This window comes from Mixophyes fleayi, unplaced genomic scaffold, assembly GCF_038048845.1.
Source record: "Mixophyes fleayi isolate aMixFle1 unplaced genomic scaffold, aMixFle1.hap1 Scaffold_2680, whole genome shotgun sequence".
NCBI classification, from domain to species: Eukaryota; Metazoa; Chordata; class Amphibia; order Anura; family Limnodynastidae; genus Mixophyes; species Mixophyes fleayi.
In genome coordinates, this window is record NW_027446764.1 from 1 (window position 1) to 25,622 (window position 25,622).

The 25,622-nt window shown below is 41.7% G+C and overlaps 25 non-coding genes across 25 annotated transcripts; all 25 read right to left on the reverse strand.

Moving 5' to 3' along the window:
- Positions 1–683: 683 nt before the first annotated feature.
- Positions 684–756, reverse strand: TRNAV-CAC (transfer RNA valine (anticodon CAC)). Its single transcript has one exon. It is a non-coding gene; the product is annotated as a tRNA-Val (tRNA).
- Positions 757–1,606: 850 nt separating this feature from the next.
- Positions 1,607–1,679, reverse strand: TRNAM-CAU (transfer RNA methionine (anticodon CAU)). The gene has a single exon. It is a non-coding gene; the product is annotated as a tRNA-Met (tRNA).
- Positions 1,680–2,569: 890 nt separating this feature from the next.
- TRNAV-CAC (transfer RNA valine (anticodon CAC)) lies at positions 2,570–2,642 on the reverse strand. The gene has a single exon. It is a non-coding gene; the product is annotated as a tRNA-Val (tRNA).
- Positions 2,643–3,265: 623 nt separating this feature from the next.
- Positions 3,266–3,338, reverse strand: TRNAM-CAU (transfer RNA methionine (anticodon CAU)). The gene has a single exon. It is a non-coding gene; the product is annotated as a tRNA-Met (tRNA).
- Positions 3,339–4,250: 912 nt separating this feature from the next.
- On the reverse strand, positions 4,251–4,323 carry TRNAM-CAU (transfer RNA methionine (anticodon CAU)). The gene has a single exon. It is a non-coding gene; the product is annotated as a tRNA-Met (tRNA).
- Positions 4,324–5,214: 891 nt separating this feature from the next.
- On the reverse strand, positions 5,215–5,287 carry TRNAV-CAC (transfer RNA valine (anticodon CAC)). Its single transcript has one exon. It is a non-coding gene; the product is annotated as a tRNA-Val (tRNA).
- An 850-nt stretch (positions 5,288–6,137) lies between these two features.
- Positions 6,138–6,210, reverse strand: TRNAM-CAU (transfer RNA methionine (anticodon CAU)). Its single transcript has one exon. It is a non-coding gene; the product is annotated as a tRNA-Met (tRNA).
- Positions 6,211–7,100: 890 nt separating this feature from the next.
- On the reverse strand, positions 7,101–7,173 carry TRNAV-CAC (transfer RNA valine (anticodon CAC)). Its single transcript has one exon. It is a non-coding gene; the product is annotated as a tRNA-Val (tRNA).
- A 623-nt stretch (positions 7,174–7,796) lies between these two features.
- TRNAM-CAU (transfer RNA methionine (anticodon CAU)) lies at positions 7,797–7,869 on the reverse strand. Its single transcript has one exon. It is a non-coding gene; the product is annotated as a tRNA-Met (tRNA).
- A 912-nt stretch (positions 7,870–8,781) lies between these two features.
- TRNAM-CAU (transfer RNA methionine (anticodon CAU)) lies at positions 8,782–8,854 on the reverse strand. The gene has a single exon. It is a non-coding gene; the product is annotated as a tRNA-Met (tRNA).
- An 890-nt stretch (positions 8,855–9,744) lies between these two features.
- TRNAV-CAC (transfer RNA valine (anticodon CAC)) lies at positions 9,745–9,817 on the reverse strand. The gene has a single exon. It is a non-coding gene; the product is annotated as a tRNA-Val (tRNA).
- An 850-nt stretch (positions 9,818–10,667) lies between these two features.
- TRNAM-CAU (transfer RNA methionine (anticodon CAU)) lies at positions 10,668–10,740 on the reverse strand. Its single transcript has one exon. It is a non-coding gene; the product is annotated as a tRNA-Met (tRNA).
- An 890-nt stretch (positions 10,741–11,630) lies between these two features.
- TRNAV-CAC (transfer RNA valine (anticodon CAC)) lies at positions 11,631–11,703 on the reverse strand. The gene has a single exon. It is a non-coding gene; the product is annotated as a tRNA-Val (tRNA).
- A 623-nt stretch (positions 11,704–12,326) lies between these two features.
- Positions 12,327–12,399, reverse strand: TRNAM-CAU (transfer RNA methionine (anticodon CAU)). Its single transcript has one exon. It is a non-coding gene; the product is annotated as a tRNA-Met (tRNA).
- Positions 12,400–13,311: 912 nt separating this feature from the next.
- On the reverse strand, positions 13,312–13,384 carry TRNAM-CAU (transfer RNA methionine (anticodon CAU)). The gene has a single exon. It is a non-coding gene; the product is annotated as a tRNA-Met (tRNA).
- An 890-nt stretch (positions 13,385–14,274) lies between these two features.
- Positions 14,275–14,347, reverse strand: TRNAV-CAC (transfer RNA valine (anticodon CAC)). The gene has a single exon. It is a non-coding gene; the product is annotated as a tRNA-Val (tRNA).
- Positions 14,348–15,197: 850 nt separating this feature from the next.
- TRNAM-CAU (transfer RNA methionine (anticodon CAU)) lies at positions 15,198–15,270 on the reverse strand. Its single transcript has one exon. It is a non-coding gene; the product is annotated as a tRNA-Met (tRNA).
- An 890-nt stretch (positions 15,271–16,160) lies between these two features.
- Positions 16,161–16,233, reverse strand: TRNAV-CAC (transfer RNA valine (anticodon CAC)). Its single transcript has one exon. It is a non-coding gene; the product is annotated as a tRNA-Val (tRNA).
- Positions 16,234–16,856: 623 nt separating this feature from the next.
- Positions 16,857–16,929, reverse strand: TRNAM-CAU (transfer RNA methionine (anticodon CAU)). The gene has a single exon. It is a non-coding gene; the product is annotated as a tRNA-Met (tRNA).
- Positions 16,930–17,820: 891 nt separating this feature from the next.
- Positions 17,821–17,893, reverse strand: TRNAV-CAC (transfer RNA valine (anticodon CAC)). The gene has a single exon. It is a non-coding gene; the product is annotated as a tRNA-Val (tRNA).
- Positions 17,894–18,743: 850 nt separating this feature from the next.
- TRNAM-CAU (transfer RNA methionine (anticodon CAU)) lies at positions 18,744–18,816 on the reverse strand. The gene has a single exon. It is a non-coding gene; the product is annotated as a tRNA-Met (tRNA).
- A 1,813-nt stretch (positions 18,817–20,629) lies between these two features.
- Positions 20,630–20,702, reverse strand: TRNAM-CAU (transfer RNA methionine (anticodon CAU)). The gene has a single exon. It is a non-coding gene; the product is annotated as a tRNA-Met (tRNA).
- Positions 20,703–21,592: 890 nt separating this feature from the next.
- Positions 21,593–21,665, reverse strand: TRNAV-CAC (transfer RNA valine (anticodon CAC)). The gene has a single exon. It is a non-coding gene; the product is annotated as a tRNA-Val (tRNA).
- Positions 21,666–22,515: 850 nt separating this feature from the next.
- TRNAM-CAU (transfer RNA methionine (anticodon CAU)) lies at positions 22,516–22,588 on the reverse strand. The gene has a single exon. It is a non-coding gene; the product is annotated as a tRNA-Met (tRNA).
- An 891-nt stretch (positions 22,589–23,479) lies between these two features.
- Positions 23,480–23,552, reverse strand: TRNAV-CAC (transfer RNA valine (anticodon CAC)). The gene has a single exon. It is a non-coding gene; the product is annotated as a tRNA-Val (tRNA).
- Positions 23,553–25,622: the final 2,070 nt, after the last annotated feature.

Consider the following 25,622-nt stretch of genomic DNA (forward strand, 5'->3'; position numbering starts at 1 on the left):
TTGTGTCATGGCCAAGAACAATGATGAGTGGTTCCTGGCAGATAAATCGCTTCCCGCACAGCATTCAATATAGAAGCTGGGAAGCAATGCCCCTTTCTATCTCTCCCTGAAACCTCATTGACATCATCTCTGGGACTTGTTCCTGAAAGACATAGAGAGGTTAGGTGCCCGACAGGAGCTATTGCTAAGATATACAGGAGGCGTATGGAAAAGATTGTTGAATCATGAATGAAGGTGGAGAGATAGATGGTGTTGTACATGTAAGCAAGCAGTGTAGTCAAACAATGGGAACAGCCAGTAGAAAACTTGCTTGTATAGGAAGAGGTAGGCCGTCATCAGAGATCATGGGTCCCAGGACAGATGATTAGAACAGGGGCCCTCCACCTCCCCACAATGGTTCCCCCCCTTCCCAATGCATGGCTAACTTCACTCTGACACCCTCACCCCTACAGATCCCACTACTCTAGTATCGAACATCCTGCATGCTTATGTTTGTCTTGTTAAAATTCTGTACAAAAATAACTTGCCACTTACAGGGTTGTATTATTCCTTACAATACACTAGTTTCCCTAATGAACACTGATGCAATGCCATTAAAACTTCCTGTTGATACAAATAGTATTTACAGGATATTATATCAATTTTACATCTCACATGTCCTATATAAAAGGAGAACTCAGGCCTGTTTCTGCCCAGTTTCGAACTGGGGACCTTTCGCGTGTGAGGCGAACGTGATAACCACTACACTACAGAAACACCAGCTGTGTCCTGTCCTGACCTCTGACACTGTAATAGAGAGTGATCCTTTCTGACATTTAGTGATCTCTATCTGGACTCAACTTGATAAAAAAATGTGATTATTTACACTGACTGTCTGAGGGTGTTATCCTACCCATATCGATGTACCCAGGGTCCCTGTTTCCTAGTCCTTCATTTGGGGTCCATCTTGGATGGGTGGTCTCTTAGTAAAATCAGAATCCAGAGACAGTCCTTTCCCACCTTGTGGCTCATCACACCACATAAGTGTACTATATTTGGGTGTTGGTAAAATTTCCTAAATTATGGAGTGCCGTTCATTTTGTGTGACATTCAGACATTTTTGCATGTGTCTCACAGTGATTAAAGTGGTTTCCTCATGCTGGGAAGAAGGACAGGGAATAGTGTCAGATTTTGTTTTCATCATTTTTTTATCTTTAAATTTGTTTTTGTTTGATCTAAGTTTTACTTTTTTGCTATTACGTTGGAGACCTTGTATAGTTTACAAGATCAATTTTACTTTTGATGTATTGGTGTTAGGGAAGATCTGATCTCAACTAAACCTCCTCTGCACTATAAGTAGATCCCTACATATGAAGGAATACACTACACTCAACTAGGTGTCTCCCATCACTTTATGCTGAAGTGCCCAGACACTTACACATTTTGAACACAGCAATCCTATTGAGCATCAGGTTCAAGTGATTAGGAGGGCAATAGCCATATGAATCAGTTCTTGCCCACTCACTGGAACCTTGGGCTGTCAGTGCAACCTCTAAGTCGTCTCAGAGCAATATGGCTGGTTTGACAACATAGAAAGAACATAGAGAGGGGTGAGAAAAAGTCTGGTTGCCCCATGTGAGGATCGAACTCACGACCTTCAGATTATGAGACTGACGCGCTACCTACTGCGCTAACGAGGCAGCTACACTGTTTGGAATTAACGCTGAATAATGTTCTTCAATTGTCTCTTCACTAGTAACTAATTTACAAGAATATGCTTTGTAAATTATAGTTATGTTTCGCTGTTGCTCTATGGTTAATTAATAAAATGAACCCCTTCAGGCTACAGGATGTAACTGTAATGTCTTGTTTAATTTTAGGCAGGGAGTTACGGCAAGTCACAGATCCCTGTGTCATGGCCAAGAACAATGATGAGTGGTTCCTGGCAGATAAATCGCTTCCGCACAGCATTCAATATAGAAGCTGGGAAGCAATGCCCCTTTCTATCTCTCCCTGAAACCTCATTGACATCATCCCTGGGACTTGTTCCTGAAAGACATAGAGAGGTTAGGTGCCCGACAGGAGCTATTGCTAAGATATACAGGAGGCGTATGGAAAAGATTGTTGAATCATGAATGAAGGTGGAGAGATAGATGGTGTTGTACATGTAAGCAAGCAGTGTAGTCAAACAATGGGAACAGCCAGTAGAAAACTTGCTTGTATAGGAAGAGGTAAGGCCGTCATCAGAGATCATGGGTCCCAGGACAGATGATTAGAACAGGGCCCCTCCACCTCCCCACAATGTTCCCCCGTTCCCAATGCATGGCTAACTTCACTCTGACACCCTCACCCCTACAGATCCCACTACTCTAGTATCGAACATCCTGCATGCTTATGTTTGTCTTGTTAAAATTCTGTACCAAAAATAACTTGCCACTTACAGGGTTGTATTATTCCTTACAATACACTAGTTTCCCTAATGAACACTGATGCAATGCCATTAAAACTTCCTGTTGATACAAATAGTATTTACAGGATATTATATCAATTTTACATCTCACATGTCCTATATAAAAGGAGAACTCAGGCCTGTTTCTGCCCAGTTTCGAACTGGGGACCTTTCGCGTGTGAGGCGAACGTGATAACCACTACACTACAGAAACACCAGCTGTGTCCTGTTCTGACCTCTGACACTGTAATAGAGAGTGATCCTTTCTGACATTTAGTGATCTCTATCTGGACTCAACTTGATAAAAAAATGTGATTATTTACACTGACTGTCTGAGGGTGTTATCCTACCCATATCGATGTACCCAGGGTCCCTGTTTCCTAGTCCTTCATTAGGGGTCCATCTTGGATGGGTGGTCTCTTAGTAAAATCAGAATCCAGAGACAGTCCTTTCCCACCTTGTGTCTCATCACACCACATAAGTGTACTATATTTGGGTGTTGGTAAAATTTCCTAAATTATGGAGTGCCGTTCATTTTGTGTGACATTCAGACATTTTTGCATGTGTCTCACAGTGATTAAAGTGGTTTCCTCATGCTGGGAAGAAGGTGTCTCCCATCACTTTATGCTGAAGTGCCCAGACACTTACACATTTTGAACACAGCAATCCTATTGAGCATCAGGTTCAAGTGATTAGGAGGGCAATAGCCATATGAATCAGTTCTTGCCCACTCACTGGAACCTTGGGCTGTCAGTGCAACCTCTAAGTCGTCTCAGAGCAATATGGCTGGTTTGACAACATAGAAAGAACATAGAGAGGGGTGAGAAAAAGACAGGTTGCCCCATGTGAGGATCAAACTCACGACCTTCAGATTATGAGACTGACGTGCTACCTACTGCGCTAACGAGGCAGCTACACTGTTTTGGAATTAACGCTGAATAATGTTCTTCAATTGTCTCTTCACTAGTAACTAATTTACAAGAATATGCTTTGTAAATTATAGTTATGTTTCGCTGTTGCTCTATGGTCAATTAATAAAATGAACCCCTTCAGGCTACAGGATGTAACTGTAATGTCTTGTTTATTTTTAGGCAGGGAGTTACGGCAAGTCACAGATCCCTGTGTCATGGCCAAGAACAATGATGAGTGGTTCCTGGCAGATAAATCGCTTCCGCACAGCATTCAATATAGAAGCTGGGAAGCAATGCCCCTTTCTATCTCTCCCTGAAACCTCATTGCCATCATCCCTGGGACTTGTTCCTGAAAGACATAGAGAGGTTAGGTGCCCGACAGGAGCTATTGCTAAGATATACAGGAGGCGTATGGAAAAGATTGTTGAAGTGGTTTCCTCATGCTGGGAAGAAGGACAGGGAATAGTGTCAGATTTTGTTTTCATCATTTTTTTATCTTTAAATTTGTTTTTTGTTTGATCTAAGTTTTACTTTTTTGCTATTACGTTGGAGACCTTGTATAGTTACAAGATCAATTTTACTTTTGATGTATTGGTGTTAGGGAAGATCTGATCTCAACTAAACCTCCTCTGCACTATAAGTAGATCCCTACATATGAAGGAATACACTACACTCAACTAGGTGTCTCCCATCACTTTATGCTGAAGTGCCCAGACACTTACACATTTTGAACACAGCAATCCTATTGAGCATCAGGTTCAAGTGATTAGGAGGGCAATAGCCATATGAATCAGTTCTTGCCCACTCACTGGAACCTTGGGCTGTCAGTGCAACCTCTAAGTCGTCTCAGAGCAATATGGCTGGTTTGACAACATAGAAAGAACATAGAGAGGGGTGAGAAAAAGACAGGTTGCCCCATGTGAGGATCAAACTCACGACCTTCAGATTATGAGACTGACGTGCTGCCTACTGCGCTAACGAGGCAGCTACACTGTTTGGAATTAACGCTGAATAATGTTCTTCAATTGTCTCTTCACTAGTAACTAATTTACAAGAATATGCTTTGTAAATTATAGTTATGTTTCGCTGTTGCTCTATGGTTAATTAATAAAATTAACCCCTTCAGGCTACAGGATGTAACTGTAATGTCTTGTTTAATTTTAGGCAGGGAGTTATGGCAAGTCACAGATCCCTGTGTCATGGCCAAGAACAATGATGAGTGGTTCCTGGCAGATAAATCGCTTCCGCACAGCATTCAATATAGAAGCTGGGAAGCAATGCCCCTTTCTATCTCTCCCTGAAACCTCATTGACATCATCTCTGGGACTTGTTCCTGAAAGACATAGAGAGGTTAGGTGCCCGACAGGAGCTATTGCTAAGATATACAGGAGGCGTATGGAAAAGATTGTTGAATCATGAATGAAGGTGGAGAGATAGATGGTGTTGTACATGTAAGCAAGCAGTGTAGTCAAACAATGGGAACAGCCAGTAGAAAAACTTGCTTGTATAGGAAGAGGTAAGGCCGTCATCAGAGATCATGGGTCCCAGGACAGATGATTAGAACAGGGGCCCTCCACCTCCCCACAATGTTCCCCCCTTCCCAATGCATGGCTAACTTCACTCTGACACCCTCACCCCTACAGATCCCACTACTCTAGTATCGAACATCCTGCATGCTTATGTTTGTCTTGTTAAAATTCTGTACCAAAAATAACTTGCCACTTACAGGGTTGTATTATTCCTTACAATACACTAGTTTCCCTAATGAACACTGATGCAATGCCATTAAAACTTCCTGTTGATACAAATAGTATTTACAGGATATTATATCAATTTTACATCTCACATGTCCTATATAAAAGGAGAACTCAGGCCTGTTTCTGCCCAGTTTCGAACTGGGGACCTTTCGCGTGTGAGGCGAACGTGATAACCACTACACTACAGAAACACCAGCTGTGTCCTGTCCTGACCTCTGACACTGTAATAGAGAGTGATCCTTTCTGACATTTAGTGATCTCTATCTGGACTCAACTTGATAAAAAAATGTGATTATTTACACTGACTGTCTGAGGGTGTTATCCTACCCATATCGATGTACCCAGGGTCCCTGTTTCCTAGTCCTTCATTAGGGGTCCATCTTGGATGGGTGGTCTCTTAGTAAAATCAGAATCCAGAGACAGTCCTTTCCCACCTTGTGGCTCATCACACCACATAAGTGTACTATATTTGGGTGTTGGTAAAATTTCCTAAATTATGGAGTGCCGTTCATTTTGTGTGACATTCAGACATTTTTGCATGTGTCTCACAGTGATTAAAGTGGTTTCCTCATGCTGGGAAGAAGGACAGGGAATAGTGTCAGATTTTGTTTTCATCATTTTTTTATCTTTAAATTTGTTTTTTGTTTGATCTAAGTTTTACTTTTTTGCTATTACGTTGGAGACCTTGTATAGTTACAAGATCAATTTTACTTTTGATGTATTGGTGTTAGGGAAGATCTGATCTCAACTAAACCTCCTCTGCACTATAAGTAGATCCCTACATATGAAGGAATACACTACACTCAACTAGGTGTCTCCCATCACTTTATGCTGAAGTGCCCAGACACTTACACATTTTGAACACAGCAATCCTATTGAGCATCAGGTTCAAGTGATTAGGAGGGCAATAGCCATATGAATCAGTTCTTGCCCACTCACTGGAACCTTGGGCTGTCAGTGCAACCTCTAAGTCGTCTCAGAGCAATATGGCTGGTTTGACAACATAGAAAGAACATAGAGAGGGGTGAGAAAAAGTCTGGTTGCCCCATGTGAGGATCGAACTCACGACCTTCAGATTATGAGACTGACGCGCTACCTACTGCGCTAACGAGGCAGCTACACTGTTTGGAATTAACGCTGAATAATGTTCTTCAATTGTCTCTTCACTAGTAACTAATTTACAAGAATATGCTTTGTAAATTATAGTTATGTTTCGCTGTTGCTCTATGGTTAATTAATAAAATGAACCCCTTCAGGCTACAGGATGTAACTGTAATGTCTTGTTTAATTTTAGGCAGGGAGTTACGGCAAGTCACAGATCCCTGTGTCATGGCCAAGAACAATGATGAGTGGTTCCTGGCAGATAAATCGCTTCCGCACAGCATTCAATATAGAAGCTGGGAAGCAATGCCCCTTTCTATCTCTCCCTGAAACCTCATTGACATCATCCCTGGGACTTGTTCCTGAAAGACATAGAGAGGTTAGGTGCCCGACAGGAGCTATTGCTAAGATATACAGGAGGCGTATGGAAAAGATTGTTGAATCATGAATGAAGGTGGAGAGATAGATGGTGTTGTACATGTAAGCAAGCAGTGTAGTCAAACAATGGGAACAGCCAGTAGAAAACTTGCTTGTATAGGAAGAGGTAAGGCCGTCATCAGAGATCATGGGTCCCAGGACAGATGATTAGAACAGGGCCCCTCCACCTCCCCACAATGTTCCCCCGTTCCCAATGCATGGCTAACTTCACTCTGACACCCTCACCCCTACAGATCCCACTACTCTAGTATCGAACATCCTGCATGCTTATGTTTGTCTTGTTAAAATTCTGTACCAAAAATAACTTGCCACTTACAGGGTTGTATTATTCCTTACAATACACTAGTTTCCCTAATGAACACTGATGCAATGCCATTAAAACTTCCTGTTGATACAAATAGTATTTACAGGATATTATATCAATTTTACATCTCACATGTCCTATATAAAAGGAGAACTCAGGCCTGTTTCTGCCCAGTTTCGAACTGGGGACCTTTCGCGTGTGAGGCGAACGTGATAACCACTACACTACAGAAACACCAGCTGTGTCCTGTTCTGACCTCTGACACTGTAATAGAGAGTGATCCTTTCTGACATTTAGTGATCTCTATCTGGACTCAACTTGATAAAAAAATGTGATTATTTACACTGACTGTCTGAGGGTGTTATCCTACCCATATCGATGTACCCAGGGTCCCTGTTTCCTAGTCCTTCATTAGGGGTCCATCTTGGATGGGTGGTCTCTTAGTAAAATCAGAATCCAGAGACAGTCCTTTCCCACCTTGTGTCTCATCACACCACATAAGTGTACTATATTTGGGTGTTGGTAAAATTTCCTAAATTATGGAGTGCCGTTCATTTTGTGTGACATTCAGACATTTTTGCATGTGTCTCACAGTGATTAAAGTGGTTTCCTCATGCTGGGAAGAAGGTGTCTCCCATCACTTTATGCTGAAGTGCCCAGACACTTACACATTTTGAACACAGCAATCCTATTGAGCATCAGGTTCAAGTGATTAGGAGGGCAATAGCCATATGAATCAGTTCTTGCCCACTCACTGGAACCTTGGGCTGTCAGTGCAACCTCTAAGTCGTCTCAGAGCAATATGGCTGGTTTGACAACATAGAAAGAACATAGAGAGGGGTGAGAAAAAGACAGGTTGCCCCATGTGAGGATCAAACTCACGACCTTCAGATTATGAGACTGACGTGCTACCTACTGCGCTAACGAGGCAGCTACACTGTTTTGGAATTAACGCTGAATAATGTTCTTCAATTGTCTCTTCACTAGTAACTAATTTACAAGAATATGCTTTGTAAATTATAGTTATGTTTCGCTGTTGCTCTATGGTCAATTAATAAAATGAACCCCTTCAGGCTACAGGATGTAACTGTAATGTCTTGTTTATTTTTAGGCAGGGAGTTACGGCAAGTCACAGATCCCTGTGTCATGGCCAAGAACAATGATGAGTGGTTCCTGGCAGATAAATCGCTTCCGCACAGCATTCAATATAGAAGCTGGGAAGCAATGCCCCTTTCTATCTCTCCCTGAAACCTCATTGCCATCATCCCTGGGACTTGTTCCTGAAAGACATAGAGAGGTTAGGTGCCCGACAGGAGCTATTGCTAAGATATACAGGAGGCGTATGGAAAAGATTGTTGAAGTGGTTTCCTCATGCTGGGAAGAAGGACAGGGAATAGTGTCAGATTTTGTTTTCATCATTTTTTTATCTTTAAATTTGTTTTTTGTTTGATCTAAGTTTTACTTTTTTGCTATTACGTTGGAGACCTTGTATAGTTACAAGATCAATTTTACTTTTGATGTATTGGTGTTAGGGAAGATCTGATCTCAACTAAACCTCCTCTGCACTATAAGTAGATCCCTACATATGAAGGAATACACTACACTCAACTAGGTGTCTCCCATCACTTTATGCTGAAGTGCCCAGACACTTACACATTTTGAACACAGCAATCCTATTGAGCATCAGGTTCAAGTGATTAGGAGGGCAATAGCCATATGAATCAGTTCTTGCCCACTCACTGGAACCTTGGGCTGTCAGTGCAACCTCTAAGTCGTCTCAGAGCAATATGGCTGGTTTGACAACATAGAAAGAACATAGAGAGGGGTGAGAAAAAGACAGGTTGCCCCATGTGAGGATCAAACTCACGACCTTCAGATTATGAGACTGACGTGCTGCCTACTGCGCTAACGAGGCAGCTACACTGTTTGGAATTAACGCTGAATAATGTTCTTCAATTGTCTCTTCACTAGTAACTAATTTACAAGAATATGCTTTGTAAATTATAGTTATGTTTCGCTGTTGCTCTATGGTTAATTAATAAAATTAACCCCTTCAGGCTACAGGATGTAACTGTAATGTCTTGTTTAATTTTAGGCAGGGAGTTATGGCAAGTCACAGATCCCTGTGTCATGGCCAAGAACAATGATGAGTGGTTCCTGGCAGATAAATCGCTTCCGCACAGCATTCAATATAGAAGCTGGGAAGCAATGCCCCTTTCTATCTCTCCCTGAAACCTCATTGACATCATCTCTGGGACTTGTTCCTGAAAGACATAGAGAGGTTAGGTGCCCGACAGGAGCTATTGCTAAGATATACAGGAGGCGTATGGAAAAGATTGTTGAATCATGAATGAAGGTGGAGAGATAGATGGTGTTGTACATGTAAGCAAGCAGTGTAGTCAAACAATGGGAACAGCCAGTAGAAAACTTGCTTGTATAGGAAGAGGTAAGGCCGTCATCAGAGATCATGGGTCCCAGGACAGATGATTAGAACAGGGGCCCTCCACCTCCCCACAATGTTCCCCCCTTCCCAATGCATGGCTAACTTCACTCTGACACCCTCACCCCTACAGATCCCACTACTCTAGTATCGAACATCCTGCATGCTTATGTTTGTCTTGTTAAAATTCTGTACCAAAAATAACTTGCTACTTACAGGGTTGTATTATTCCTTTCAATACACTAGTTTCCCTAATGAACACTGATGCAATGCCATTAAAACTTCCTGTTGATACAAATAGTATTTACAGGATATTATATCAATTTTACATCTCACATGTCCTATATAAAAGGAGAACTAAGGCCTGTTAATGCCCAGTTTCGAACTGGGGACCTTTCGCGTGTGAGGCGAATGTGATAACCACTACACTACAGAAACACCAGCTGTGAGCTGACCTGACCTCTGACACTGTAATAGAGAGTGATCCTTTCTGACATTTAGTGATCTCTATCTGGACTCAACTTGATAAAAAAATGTGATTATTTACACTGACTGTCTGAGGGTGTTATCCTACCCATATCGATGTACCCAGGGTCCCTGTTTCCTAGTCCTTCATTAGGGGTCCATCTTGGATGGGTGGTCTCTTAGTAAAATCAGAATCCAGAGACAGTCCTTTCCCACCTTGTGGCTCATCACACCACATAAGTGTACTATATTTGGGAGTTGGTAAAATTTCCTAAATTATGGAGTGCCGTTCATTTTGTGTGACATTCAGACATTTTTGCATGTGTCTCACAGTGATTAAAGTGGTTTCCTCATGCTGGGAAGAAGGACAGGGAATAGTGTCAGATTTTGTTTTCATCATTTTTTTATCTTTAAATTTGTTTTTTGTTTGATCTAAGTTTTACTTTTTTGCTATTACGTTGGAGACCTTGTATAGTTACAAGATCAATTTTACTTTTGATGTATTGGTGTTAGGGAAGATCTGATCTCAACTAAACCTCCTCTGCACTATAAGTAGATCCCTACATATGAAGGAATACACTACACTCAACTAGGTGTCTCCCATCACTTTATGCTGAAGTGCCCAGACACTTACACATTTTGAACACAGCAATCCTATTGAGCATCAGGTTCAAGTGATTAGGAGGGCAATAGCCATATGAATCAGTTCTTGCCCACTCACTGGAACCTTGGGCTGTCAGTGCAACCTCTAAGTCGTCTCAGAGCAATATGGCTGGTTTGACAACATAGAAAGAACATAGAGAGGGGTGAGAAAAAGTCTGGTTGCCCCATGTGAGGATCGAACTCACGACCTTCAGATTATGAGACTGACGCGCTACCTACTGCGCTAACGAGGCAGCTACACTGTTTGGAATTAACGCTGAATAATGTTCTTCAATTGTCTCTTCACTAGTAACTAATTTACAAGAAGATGCTTTGTAAATTATAGTTATGTTTCGCTGTTGCTCTATGGTTAATTAATAAAATGAACCCCTTCAGGCTACAGGATGTAACTGTAATGTCTTGTTTAATTTTAGGCAGGGAGTTACGGCAAGTCACAGATCCCTGTGTCATGGCCAAGAACAATGATGAGTGGTTCCTGGCAGATAAATCGCTTCCGCACAGCATTCAATATAGAAGCTGGGAAGCAATGCCCCTTTCTATCTCTCCCTGAAACCTCATTGACATCATCCCTGGGACTTGTTCCTGAAAGACATAGAGAGGTTAGGTGCCCGACAGGAGCTATTGCTAAGATATACAGGAGGCGTATGGAAAAGATTGTTGAATCATGAATGAAGGTGGAGAGATAGATGGTGTTGTACATGTAAGCAAGCAGTGTAGTCAAACAATGGGAACAGCCAGTAGAAAACTTGCTTGTATAGGAAGAGGTAAGGCCGTCATCAGAGATCATGGGTCCCAGGACAGATGATTAGAACAGGGCCCCTCCACCTCCCCACAATGTTCCCCCGTTCCCAATGCATGGCTAACTTCACTCTGACACCCTCACCCCTACAGATCCCACTACTCTAGTATCGAACATCCTGCATGCTTATGTTTGTCTTGTTAAAATTCTGTACCAAAAATAACTTGCTACTTACAGGGTTGTATTATTCCTTTCAATACACTAGTTTCCCTAATGAACACTGATGCAATGCCATTAAAACTTCCTGTTGATACAAATAGTATTTACAGGATATTATATCAATTTTACATCTCACATGTCCTATATAAAAGGAGAACTAAGGCCTGTTTCTGCCCAGTTTCGAACTGGGGACCTTTCGCGTGTGAGGCGAACGTGATAACCACTACACTACAGAAACACCAGCTGTGACCTGTCCTGACCTCTGACACTGTAATAGAGAGTGATCCTTTCTGACATTTAGTGATCTCTATCTGGACTCAACTTGATAAAAAAATGTGATTATTTACACTGACTGTCTGAGGGTGTTATCCTACCCATATCGATGTACCCAGGGTCCCTGTTTCCTAGTCCTTCATTAGGGGTCCATCTTGGATGGGTGGTCTCTTAGTAAAATCAGAATCCAGAGACAGTCCTTTCCCACCTTGTGTCTCATCACACCACATAAGTGTACTATATTTGGGTGTTGGTAAAATTTCCTAAATTATGGAGTGCCGTTCATTTTGTGTGACATTCAGACATTTTTGCATGTGTCTCACAGTGATTAAAGTGGTTTCCTCATGCTGGGAAGAAGGTGTCTCCCATCACTTTATGCTGAAGTGCCCAGACACTTACACATTTTGAACACAGCAATCCTATTGAGCATCAGGTTCAAGTGATTAGGAGGGCAATAGCCATATGAATCAGTTCTTGCCCACTCACTGGAACCTTGGGCTGTCAGTGCAACCTCTAAGTCGTCTCAGAGCAATATGGCTGGTTTGACAACATAGAAAGAACATAGAGAGGGGTGAGAAAAAGACAGGTTGCCCCATGTGAGGATCAAACTCACGACCTTCAGATTATGAGACTGACGTGCTACCTACTGCGCTAACGAGGCAGCTACACTGTTTTGGAATTAACGCTGAATAATGTTCTTCAATTGTCTCTTCACTAGTAACTAATTTACAAGAATATGCTTTGTAAATTATAGTTATGTTTCGCTGTTGCTCTATGGTCAATTAATAAAATGAACCCCTTCAGGCTACAGGATGTAACTGTAATGTCTTGTTTATTTTTAGGCAGGGAGTTACGGCAAGTCACAGATCCCTGTGTCATGGCCAAGAACAATGATGAGTGGTTCCTGGCAGATAAATCGCTTCCGCACAGCATTCAATATAGAAGCTGGGAAGCAATGCCCCTTTCTATCTCTCCCTGAAACCTCATTGCCATCATCCCTGGGACTTGTTCCTGAAAGACATAGAGAGGTTAGGTGCCCGACAGGAGCTATTGCTAAGATATACAGGAGGCGTATGGAAAAGATTGTTGAAGTGGTTTCCTCATGCTGGGAAGAAGGACAGGGAATAGTGTCAGATTTTGTTTTCATCATTTTTTTATCTTTAAATTTGTTTTTTGTTTGATCTAAGTTTTACTTTTTTGCTATTACGTTGGAGACCTTGTATAGTTACAAGATCAATTTTACTTTTGATGTATTGGTGTTAGGGAAGATCTGATCTCAACTAAACCTCCTCTGCACTATAAGTAGATCCCTACATATGAAGGAATACACTACACTCAACTAGGTGTCTCCTATCACTTTATGCTGAAGTGCCCAGACACTTACACATTTTGAACACAGCAATCCTATTGAGCATCAGGTTCAAGTGATTAGGAGGGCAATAGCCATATGAATCAGTTCTTGCCCACTCACTGGAACCTTGGGCTGTCAGTGCAACCTCTAAGTCGTCTCAGAGCAATATGGCTGGTTTGACAACATAGAAAGAACATAGAGAGGGGTGAGAAAAAGACAGGTTGCCCCATGTGAGGATCAAACTCACGACCTTCAGATTATGAGACTGACGTGCTGCCTACTGCGCTAACGAGGCAGCTACACTGTTTGGAATTAACGCTGAATAATGTTCTTCAATTGTCTCTTCACTAGTAACTAATTTACAAGAATATGCTTTGTAAATTATAGTTATGTTTCGCTGTTGCTCTATGGTTAATTAATAAAATTAACCCCTTCAGGCTACAGGATGTAACTGTAATGTCTTGTTTAATTTTAGGCAGGGAGTTATGGCAAGTCACAGATCCCTGTGTCATGGCCAAGAACAATGATGAGTGGTTCCTGGCAGATAAATCGCTTCCGCACAGCATTCAATATAGAAGCTGGGAAGCAATGCCCCTTTCTATCTCTCCCTGAAACCTCATTGACATCATCTCTGGGACTTGTTCCTGAAAGACATAGAGAGGTTAGGTGCCCGACAGGAGCTATTGCTAAGATATACAGGAGGCGTATGGAAAAGATTGTTGAATCATGAATGAAGGTGGAGAGATAGATGGTGTTGTACATGTAAGCAAGCAGTGTAGTCAAACAATGGGAACAGCCAGTAGAAAACTTGCTTGTATAGGAAGAGGTAAGGCCGTCATCAGAGATCATGGGTCCCAGGACAGATGATTAGAACAGGGGCCCTCCACCTCCCCACAATGTTCCCCCCTTCCCAATGCATGGCTAACTTCACTCTGACACCCTCACCCCTACAGATCCCACTACTCTAGTATCGAACATCCTGCATGCTTATGTTTGTCTTGTTAAAATTCTGTACCAAAAATAACTTGCTACTTACAGGGTTGTATTATTCCTTTCAATACACTAGTTTCCCTAATGAACACTGATGCAATGCCATTAAAACTTCCTGTTGATACAAATAGTATTTACAGGATATTATATCAATTTTACATCTCACATGTCCTATATAAAAGGAGAACTAAGGCCTGTTAATGCCCAGTTTCGAACTGGGGACCTTTCGCGTGTGAGGCGAATGTGATAACCACTACACTACAGAAACACCAGCTGTGAGCTGACCTGACCTCTGACACTGTAATAGAGAGTGATCCTTTCTGACATTTAGTGATCTCTATCTGGACTCAACTTGATAAAAAAATGTGATTATTTACACTGACTGTCTGAGGGTGTTATCCTACCCATATCGATGTACCCAGGGTCCCTGTTTCCTAGTCCTTCATTAGGGGTCCATCTTGGATGGGTGGTCTCTTAGTAAAATCAGAATCCAGAGACAGTCCTTTCCCACCTTGTGGCTCATCACACCACATAAGTGTACTATATTTGGGTGTTGGTAAAATTTCCTAAATTATGGAGTGCCGTTCATTTTGTGTGACATTCAGACATTTTTGCATGTGTCTCACAGTGATTAAAGTGGTTTCCTCATGCTGGGAAGAAGGACAGGGAATAGTGTCAGATTTTGTTTTCATCATTTTTTTATCTTTAAATTTGTTTTTTGTTTGATCTAAGTTTTACTTTTTTGCTATTACGTTGGAGACCTTGTATAGTTACAAGATCAATTTTACTTTTGATGTATTGGTGTTAGGGAAGATCTGATCTCAACTAAACCTCCTCTGCACTATAAGTAGATCCCTACATATGAAGGAATACACTACACTCAACTAGGTGTCTCCCATCACTTTATGCTGAAGTGCCCAGACACTTACACATTTTGAACACAGCAATCCTATTGAGCATCAGGTTCAAGTGATTAGGAGGGCAATAGCCATATGAATCAGTTCTTGCCCACTCACTGGAACCTTGGGCTGTCAGTGCAACCTCTAAGTCGTCTCAGAGCAATATGGCTGGTTTGACAACATAGAAAGAACATAGAGAGGGGTGAGAAAAAGTCTGGTTGCCCCATGTGAGGATCGAACTCACGACCTTCAGATTATGAGACTGACGCGCTACCTACTGCGCTAACGAGGCAGCTACACTGTTTGGAATTAACGCTGAATAATGTTCTTCAATTGTCTCTTCACTAGTAACTAATTTACAAGAAGATGCTTTGTAAATTATAGTTATGTTTCGCTGTTGCTCTATGGTTAATTAATAAAATGAACCCCTTCAGGCTACAGGATGTAACTGTAATGTCTTGTTTAATTTTAGGCAGGGAGTTACGGCAAGTCACAGATCCCTGTGTCATGGCCAAGAACAATGATGAGTGGTTCCTGGCAGATAAATCGCTTCCGCACAGCATTCAATATAGAAGCTGGGAAGCAATGCCCCTTTCTATCTCTCCCTGAAACCTCATTGACATCATCCCTGGGACTTGTTCCTGAAAGACATAGAGAGGTTAGGTGCCCGACAGGAGCTATTGCTAAGATATACAGGAGGCGTATGGAAAAGATTGTTGAATCATGAATGAAGGTGGAGAGATAGATGGTGTTGTACATGTAAGCAAGCAGTGTAGTCAAACAATGGGAACAGCCAGTAGAAAACTTGCTTGTATAGGAAGAGGTAAGGCCGTCATCAGAGATCATGGGTCCCAGGACAGATGATTAGAACAGGGCCCCTCCACCTCCCCACAATGTTCCCCCGTTCCCAATGCATGGCTAACTTCACTCTGACACCCTCACCCCTACAGATCCCACTACTCTAGTATCGAACATCCTGCATGCTTATGTTTGTCTTGTTAAAATTCTGTACCAAAAATAACTTGCTACTTACAGGGTTGTATTATTCCTTTCAATACACTAGTTTCCCTAATGAACACTGATGCAATGCCATTAAAACTTCCTGTTGATACAAATAGTATTTACAGGATATTATATCAATTTTACATCTCACATGTCCTATATAAAAGGAGAACTAAGGCCTGTTTCTGCCCAGTTTCGAACTGGGGACCTTTCGCGTGTGAGGCGAACGTGATAACCACTACACTACAGAAACACCAGCTGTGACCTGTCCTGACCTCTGACACTGTAATAGAGAGTGATCCTTTCTGACATTTAGTGATCTCTATCTGGACTCAACTTGATAAAAAAATGTGATTATTTACACTGACTGTCTGAGGGTGTTATCCTACCCATATCGATGTACCCAGGGTCCCTGTTTCCTAGTCCTTCATTAGGGGTCCATCTTGGATGGGTGGTCTCTTAGTAAAATCAGAATCCAGAGACAGTCCTTTCCCACCTTGTGTCTCATCACACCACATAAGTGTACTATATTTGGGTGTTGGTAAAATTTCCTAAATTATGGAGTGCCGTTCATTTTGTGTGACATTCAGACATTTTTGCATGTGTCTCACAGTGATTAAAGTGGTTTCCTCATGCTGGGAAGAAGGTGTCTCCCATCACTTTATGCTGAAGTGCCCAGACACTTACACATTTTGAACACAGCAATCCTATTGAGCATCAGGTTCAAGTGATTAGGAGGGCAATAGCCATATGAATCAGTTCTTGCCCACTCACTGGAACCTTGGGCTGTCAGTGCAACCTCTAAGTCGTCTCAGAGCAATATGGCTGGTTTGACAACATAGAAAGAACATAGAGAGGGGTGAGAAAAAGACAGGTTGCCCCATGTGAGGATCAAACTCACGACCTTCAGATTATGAGACTGACGTGCTACCTACTGCGCTAACGAGGCAGCTACACTGTTTTGGAATTAACGCTGAATAATGTTCTTCAATTGTCTCTTCACTAGTAACTAATTTACAAGAATATGCTTTGTAAATTATAGTTATGTTTCGCTGTTGCTCTATGGTCAATTAATAAAATGAACCCCTTCAGGCTACAGGATGTATCTGTAATGTCTTGTTTATTTTTAGGCAGGGAGTTACGGCAAGTCACAGATCCCTGTGTCATGGCCAAGAACAATGATGAGTGGTTCCTGGCAGATAAATCGCTTCCGCACAGCATTCAATATAGAAGCTGGGAAGCAATGCCCCTTTCTATCTCTCCCTGAAACCTCATTGACATCATCCCTGGGACTTGTTCCTGAAAGACATAGAGAGGTTAGGTGCCCGACAGGAGCTATTGCTAAGATATACAGGAGGCGTATGGAAAAGATTGTTGAATCATGAATGAAGGTGGAGAGATAGATGGTGTTGTACATGTAAGCAAGCAGTGTAGTCAAACAATGGGAACAGCCAGTAGAAAACTTGCTTGTATAGGAAGAGGTAAGGCCGTCATCAGAGATCATGGGTCCCAGGACAGATGATTAGAACAGGGGCCCTCCACCTCCCCACAATGTTCCCCCCTTCCCAATGCATGGCTAACTTCACTCTGACACCCTCACCCCTACAGATCCCACTACTCTAGTATCGAACATCCTGCATGCTTATGTTTGTCTTGTTAAAATTCTGTACCAAAAATAACTTGCTACTTACAGGGTTGTATTATTCCTTTCAATACACTAGTTTCCCTAATGAACACTGATGCAATGCCATTAAAACTTCCTGTTGATACAAATAGTATTTACAGGATATTATATCAATTTTACATCTCACATGTCCTATATAAAAGGAGAACTAAGGCCTGTTAATGCCCAGTTTCGAACTGGGGACCTTTCGCGTGTGAGGCGAATGTGATAACCACTACACTACAGAAACACCAGCTGTGAGCTGTCCTGACCTCTGACACTGTAATAGAGAGTGATCCTTTCTGACATTTAGTGATCTCTATCTGGACTCAACTTGATAAAAAAATGTGATTATTTACACTGACTGTCTGAGGGTGTTATCCTACCCATATCGATGTACCCAGGGTCCCTGTTTCCTAGTCCTTCATTAGGGGTCCATCTTGGATGGGTGGTCTCTTAGTAAAATCAGAATCCAGAGACAGTCCTTTCCCACCTTGTGTCTCATCACACCACATAAGTGTACTATATTTGGGTGTTGGTAAAATTTCCTAAATTATGGAGTGCCGTTCATTTTGTGTGACATTCAGACATTTTTGCATGTGTCTCACAGTGATTAAAGTGGTTTCCTCATGCTGGGAAGAAGGACAGGGAATAGTGTCAGATTTTGTTTTCATCATTTTTTTATCTTTAAATTTGTTTTTTGTTTGATCTAAGTTTTACTTTTTTGCTATTACGTTGGAGACCTTGTATAGTTACAAGATCAATTTTACTTTTGATGTATTGGTGTTAGGGAAGATCTGATCTCAACTAAACCTCCTCTGCACTATAAGTAGATCCCTACATATGAAGGAATACATTACACTCAACTAGGTGTCTCCCATCACTTTATGCAGAAGTGCCCAGACACTTACACATTTTGAACACAGCAATCCTATTGAGCATCAGGTTCAAGTGATTAGGAGGGCAATAGCCATATGAATCAGTTCTTGCCCACTCACTGGAACCTTGGGCTGTCAGTGCAACCTCTAAGTCATCTCAGAGCAATATGGCTGGTTTGACAACATAGAAAGAACATAGAGAGGGGTGAGAAAAAGACAGGTTGCCCCATGTGAGGATCGAACTCACGACCTTCAGATTATGAGACTGACATGCTACCTACTGCGCTAACGAGGCAGCTACACTGTTTGGAATTAACGCTGAATAATGTTCTTCAATTGTCTCTTCACTAGTAACTAATTTACAAGAATGTGCTTTGTAAATTATAGTTATGTTTCGCTGTTGCTCTATGGTTAATTAATAAAATGAACCCCTTCAGGCTACAGGATGTAACTGTAATGTCTTGTTTAATTTTAGGCAGGGAGTTACGGCAAGTCACAGATCCCTGTGTCATGGCCAAGAACAATGATGAGTGGTTCCTGGCAGATAAATCGCTTCCGCACAGCATTCAATATAGAAGCTGGGAAGCAATGCCCCTTTCTATCTCTCCCTGAAACCTCATTGACATCATCTCTGGGACTTGTTCCTGAAAGACATAGAGAGGTTAGGTGCCCGACAGGAGCTATTGCTAAGATATACAGGAGGCGTATGGAAAAGATTGTTGAATCATGAATGAAGGTGGAGAGATAGATGGTGTTGTACATGTAAGCAAGCAGTGTAGTCAAACAATGGGAACAGCCAGTAGAAAACTTGCTTGTATAGGAAGAGGTAAGGCCGTCATCAGAGATCATGGGTCCCAGGACAGATGATTAGAACAGGGGCCCTCCACCTCCCCACAATGTTCCCCCCTTCCCAATGCATGGCTAACTTCACTCTGACACCCTCACCCCTACAGATCCCACTACTCTAGTATCGAACATCCTGCATGCTTATGTTTGTCTTGTTAAAATTCTGTACCAAAAATAACTTGCTACTTACAGGGTTGTATTATTCCTTTCAATACACTAGTTTCCCTAATGAACACTGATGCAATGCCATTAAAACTTCCTGTTGATACAAATAGTATTTACAGGATATTATATCAATTTTACATCTCACATGTCCTATATAAAAGGAGAACTAAGGCCTGTTAATGCCCAGTTTCGAACTGGGGACCTTTCGCGTGTGAGGCAAATGTGATAACCACTACACTACAGAAACACCAGCTCTGAGCTGTCCTGACCTCTGACACTGTAATAGAGAGTGATCCTTTCTGACATTTAGTGATCTCTATCTGGACTCAACTTGATAAAAAGATGTGATTATTTACACTGACTGTCTGAGGGTGTTATCCTACCCATATCGATGTACCCAGGGTCCCTGTTTCCTAGTCCTTCATTAGGGGTCCATCTTGGATGGGTGGTCTCTTAGTAAAATCAGAATCCAGAGACAGTCCTTTCCCACCTTGTGTCTCATCACACCACATAAGTGTACTATATTTGGGTGTTGGTAAAATTTCCTAAATTATGGAGTGCCGTTCATTTTGTGTGACATTCAGACATTTTTGCATGTGTCTCACAGTGATTAAAGTGGTTTCCTCATGCTGGGAAGAAGGACAGGGAATAGTGTCAGATTTTGTTTTCATCATTTTTTTATCTTTAAATTTGTTTTTTGTTTGATCTAAGTTTTACTTTTTTGCTATTACGTTGGAGACCTTGTATAGTTACAAGATCAATTTTACTTTTGATGTATTGGTGTTAGGGAAGATCTGATCTCAACTAAACCTCCTCTGCACTATAAGTAGATCCCTACATATGAAGGAATACACTACACTCAACTAGGTGTCTCCCATCACTTTATGCTGAAGTGCCCAGACACTTACACATTTTGAACACAGCAATCCTATTGAGCATCAGGTTCAAGTGATTAGGAGGGCAATAGCCATATGAATCAGTTCTTGCCCACTCACTGGAACCTTGGGCTGTCAGTGCAACCTCTAAGTCATCTCAGAGCAATATGGCTGGTTTGACAACATAGAAAGAACATAGAGAGGGGTGAGAAAAAGACAGGTTGCCCCATGTGAGGATTGAACTCATGACCTTCAGATTATGAGACTGACGCGCTACCTACTGCGCTAACGAGGCAGCTACACTGTTTGGAATTAACGCTGAATAATGTTCTTCAATTGTCTCTTCACTAGTAACTAATTTACAAGAATATGCTTTGTAAATTATAGTTATGTTTCGCTGTTGCTCTATGGTTAATTAATAAAATGAACCCCTTCAGGCTACAGGATGTAACTGTAATGTCTTGTTTAATTTTAGGCAGGGAGTTACGGCAAGTCACAGATCCTTGTGTCATGGCCAAGAACAATGATGAGTGGTTCCTGGCAGATAAATCGCTTCCGCACAGCATTCAATATAGAAGCTGGGAAGCAATGCCCCTTTCTATCTCTCCCTGAAACCTCATTGACATCATCTCTGGGACTTGTTCCTGAAAGACATAGAGAGGTTAGGTGCCCGACAGGAGCTATTGCTAAGATATACAGGAGGCGTATGGAAAAGATTGTTGAATCATGAATGAAGGTGGAGAGATAGATGGTGTTGTACATGTAAGCAAGCAGTGTAGTCAAACAATGGGAACAGCCAGTAGAAAACTTGCTTGTATAGGAAGAGGTAAGGCCGTCATCAGAGATCATGGGTCCCAGGACAGATGATTAGAACAGGGGCCCTCCACCTCCCCACAATGTTCCCCCCTTCCCAATGCATGGCTAACTTCACTCTGACACCCTCACCCCTACAGATCCCACTACTCTAGTATCGAACATCCTGCATGCTTATGTTTGTCTTGTTAAAATTCTGTACCAAAAATAACTTGCTACTTACAGGGTTGTATTATTCCTTTCAATACACTAGTTTCCCTAATGAACACTGATGCAATGCCATTAAAACTTCCTGTTGATACAAATAGTATTTACAGGATATTATATCAATTTTACATCTCACATGTCCTATATAAAAGGAGAACTAAGGCCTGTTTCTGCCCAGTTTCGAACTGGGGACCTTTCGCGTGTGAGGCGAACGTGATAACCACTACACTACAGAAACACCAGCTGTGACCTGTCCTGACCTCTGACACTGTAATAGAGAGTGATCCTTTCTGACATTTAGTGATCTCTATCTGGACTCAACTTGATAAAAAAATGTGATTATTTACACTGACTGTCTGAGGGTGTTATCCTACCCATATCGATGTACCCAGGGTCCCTGTTTCCTAGTCCTTCATTAGGGGTCCATCTTGGATGGGTGGTCTCTTAGTAAAATCAGAATCCAGAGACAGTCCTTTCCCACCTTGTGTCTCCTCACACCACATAAGTGTACTATATTTGGGTGTTGGTAAAATTTCCTAAATTATGGAGTGCCGTTCATTTTGTGTGACATTCAGACATTTTTGCATGTGTCTCACATTGATTAAAGTGGTTTCCTCATGCTGGGAAGAAGGACAGGGAATAGTGTCAGATTTTGTTTTCATCATTTTTTTATCTTTAAATTTGTTTTTTGTTTGATCTAAGTTTTACTTTTTTGCTATTACGTTGGAGACCTTGTATAGTTGCAAGATCAATTTTACTTTTGATGTATTGGTGTTAGGGAAGATCTGATCTCAACTAAACCTCCTCTGCACTATAAGTAGATCCCTACATATGAAGGAATACACTACACTCAACTAGGTGTCTCCCATCACTTTATGCTGAAGTGCCCAGACACTTACACATTTTGAACACAGCAATCCTATTGAGCATCAGGTTCAAGTGATTAGGAGGGCAATAGCCATATGAATCAGTTCTTGCCCACTCACTGGAACCTTGGGCTGTCAGTGCAACCTCTAAGTCATCTCAGAGCAATATGGCTGGTTTGACAACATAGAAAGAACATAGAGAGGGGTGAGAAAAAGACAGGTTGCCCCATGTGAGGATCAAACTCATGACCTTCAGATTATGAGACTGACGCACTACCTACTGCGCTAACGAGGCAAGCTACACTGTTTGGAATTAACGCTGAATAATGTTCTTCAATTGTCTCTTCACTAGTAACTAATTTACAAGAATATGCTTTGTAAATTATAGTTATGTTTCGCTGTTGCTCTATGGTTAATTAATAAAATGAACCCCTTCAGGCTACAGGATGTAACTGTAATGTCTTGTTTAATTTTAGGCAGGGAGTTACGGCAAGTCACAGATCCCTGTGTCATGGCCAAGAACAATGATGAGTGGTTCGTGGCAGATAAATTGCTTCCGTACAGCATTCAATATAGAAGCTGGGAAGCAATGCCCCTTTCTATATCTCCCTGAAACCTCATTGACATCATCCCTGGGACTTGTTCCTGAAAGACATAGAGAGGTTAGGTGCCCGACAGGAGCTATTGCTAAGATATACAGGAGGCGTATGGAAAAGATTGTTGAATCATGAATGAAGGTGGAGAGATAGATGGTGTTGTACATGTAAGCAAGCAGTGTAGTCAAACAATGGGAACAGCCAGTAGAAAACTTGCTTGTATAGGAAGAGGTAAGGCCGTCATCAGAGATCATGGGTCCCAGGACAGATGATTAGAACAGGGCCCCTCCACCTCCCCACAATGTTCCCCCGTTCCCAATGCATGGCTAACTTCACTCTGACACCCTCACCCCTACAGATCTCACTACTCTAGTATCGAACATCCTGCATGCTTATGTTTGTCTTGTTAAAATTCTGTACCAAAAATAACTTGCTACTTACAGGGTTGTATTATTCCTTTCAATACACTAGTTTCCCTAATGAACACTGATGCAATGCCATTAAAACTTCCTGTTGATACAAATAGTATTTACAGGATATTATATCAATTTTACATCTCACATGTCCTATATAAAAGGAGAACTAAGGCCTGTTTCTGCCCAGTTTCGAACTGGGGACCTTTTGCGTGTGAGGTGAATGTGATAACCACTACACTACAGAAACACCAGCTGTGACCTGTCCTGACCTCTGACACTGTAATAGAGAGTGATCCTTTCTGACATTTAGTGATCTCTATCTGGACTCAACTTGATAAAAAAAATGTGATTATTTACTAGGGATGTGCACCGGCGACTTTTGAGGTCTCGTGTTTTGTGTTTTGGATCCGGATTTTCGTTATTTTTGAGGTTCGGATTTGTCTCGCAAAACACTTGACGAAAGGTCTCGGTTCGGATTTAAGGTATTGGATTCGGATTTTTTTTGAAAAAAACATAAAAAGTTTAAAAATCAAGTTTTTGGGCTTATTTTCACTCCTAGGCTATTATTAACCTCAATAACATTCAATAACAAGCATTTCCACTAATTTACAGTGTATTCTGAACACCTCACAATATAGTTATTAGTCCAAAACGTTGCAACAAGGTATCTTTCTGGACTGCGTAGAGGAGTGGGTCACCACAATATATATTAAAAACCCTGAACTTTTATGATTCGCACCAATAATTGTACCTGGACTGCGTAGAGGAGTGGGTCACCACAATATATTAAAAACCCTGAACTTTTATGAATCGCACCAATAAATGTACCTGGACTGCGTAGAGGAGTGGGTCACCACAATATCTTAAAAACCCTGAACTTTTATGAATCGCACCAATAAATGTACCTGGACTGCGTAGAGGAGTGGGTCACCACAATATATATAATAAGAAAACCATCAACTTGTTTGATTCGCACCAATAAATGTACCTGGACTGCGTAGAGGAGTGGGTCACCACAATATATTAAAAACCCTGAACTTTTATGAATCGCACCAATAAATGTACCTGGACTGCGTAGAGGAGTGGGCACTGGGCACCACAATAAAATATATAAAAAACCTTCAACAGGTCTGCATTACACTACACATACGGCTGCTCCTCCATCCTCTCCATCATATACATGTTGGAGTTTTAGCGTGTGACAACCTCTTGTTTTTGATAATGTCAGTGCATTTTGAATATTTTTCAATTTGCCCCACACCACTGAATGTACTTTATCTATGATACGCATCTATCTATCTTGACTGCGTAGTGTGGTGGCCCCGGTACACAATTTGGTACCGGGGCCACAATAAAATAAATACACCCTCCACGTGTCAGAATTCCACCAAACAAGTATCTGGACTGCGTAGTGGGGTGGCCCCGGTACACAATTTGGTACCGAGGCCACAATATAATTTAAAAACCCTCCACGTGTCGGAATTCCACCAAACAAGTATCTGGACTGCATAGTGGGGTGGCCCCGGTACCCAATTTGATACCGGGGCCACATTACCTCCTCCAATTTCCAAGTGTAGTGTTTATAACATCTTAACACTACACTAATTCTAGCACGTCAAAACCTCTTGTTTTAAATAATGACAGGGCATTTAACTTTTGATTTAATTTATTGAATTTGTTGGCATTTTCTTTTACTTTTTGAACATGGCAAACGACTGTTGAATGGTCACATAATGCCAAAAAAAAGGTGCAAGATGGAATTGTCCTTGGGCCCTCCCACCCACCCTTATGTTGTTGAAATAGGACATGCACACTTTAACAAACCAATCATTTCAGCGACAGGGCCTACCAAACAACTGTGGCTGAAATGATTGGTTTGTTTGGGCCCCCACACCAATAAAACAATTCATCTCTCCCTGTACAAACTAAACAGGCTCTACTGAGGAAAGATGTCATCCTTATCCTCAACCTCTGATTCCTCTCCCCCTACAGTGTGTACTTCCTCCTCCTCACACATTATCAATTCGTCCCCGCTGGACTCCACAACCACAGTCCCTCTGTACTGTCTGGAGGGCAGTGCTGTACTTCATTGAGGAATTGATTATTCATTTTTATAAACATCATTTTTTCAACGTTGTGAGGAAGCAACCTCCTTCGCCGCTCACTGACCAGGTTCCCCGCTGCACTAAAAACTCTTTCCGAGTACACACTGGAGGGGGGACAACTCAGTTAAAAAATAGAGCCAGTTTGTACAGGGGCTTCCAAACTGCCTTTTGGAGTTCTACCACGTCACTACCTCTAGTTAATTTAGATTGCA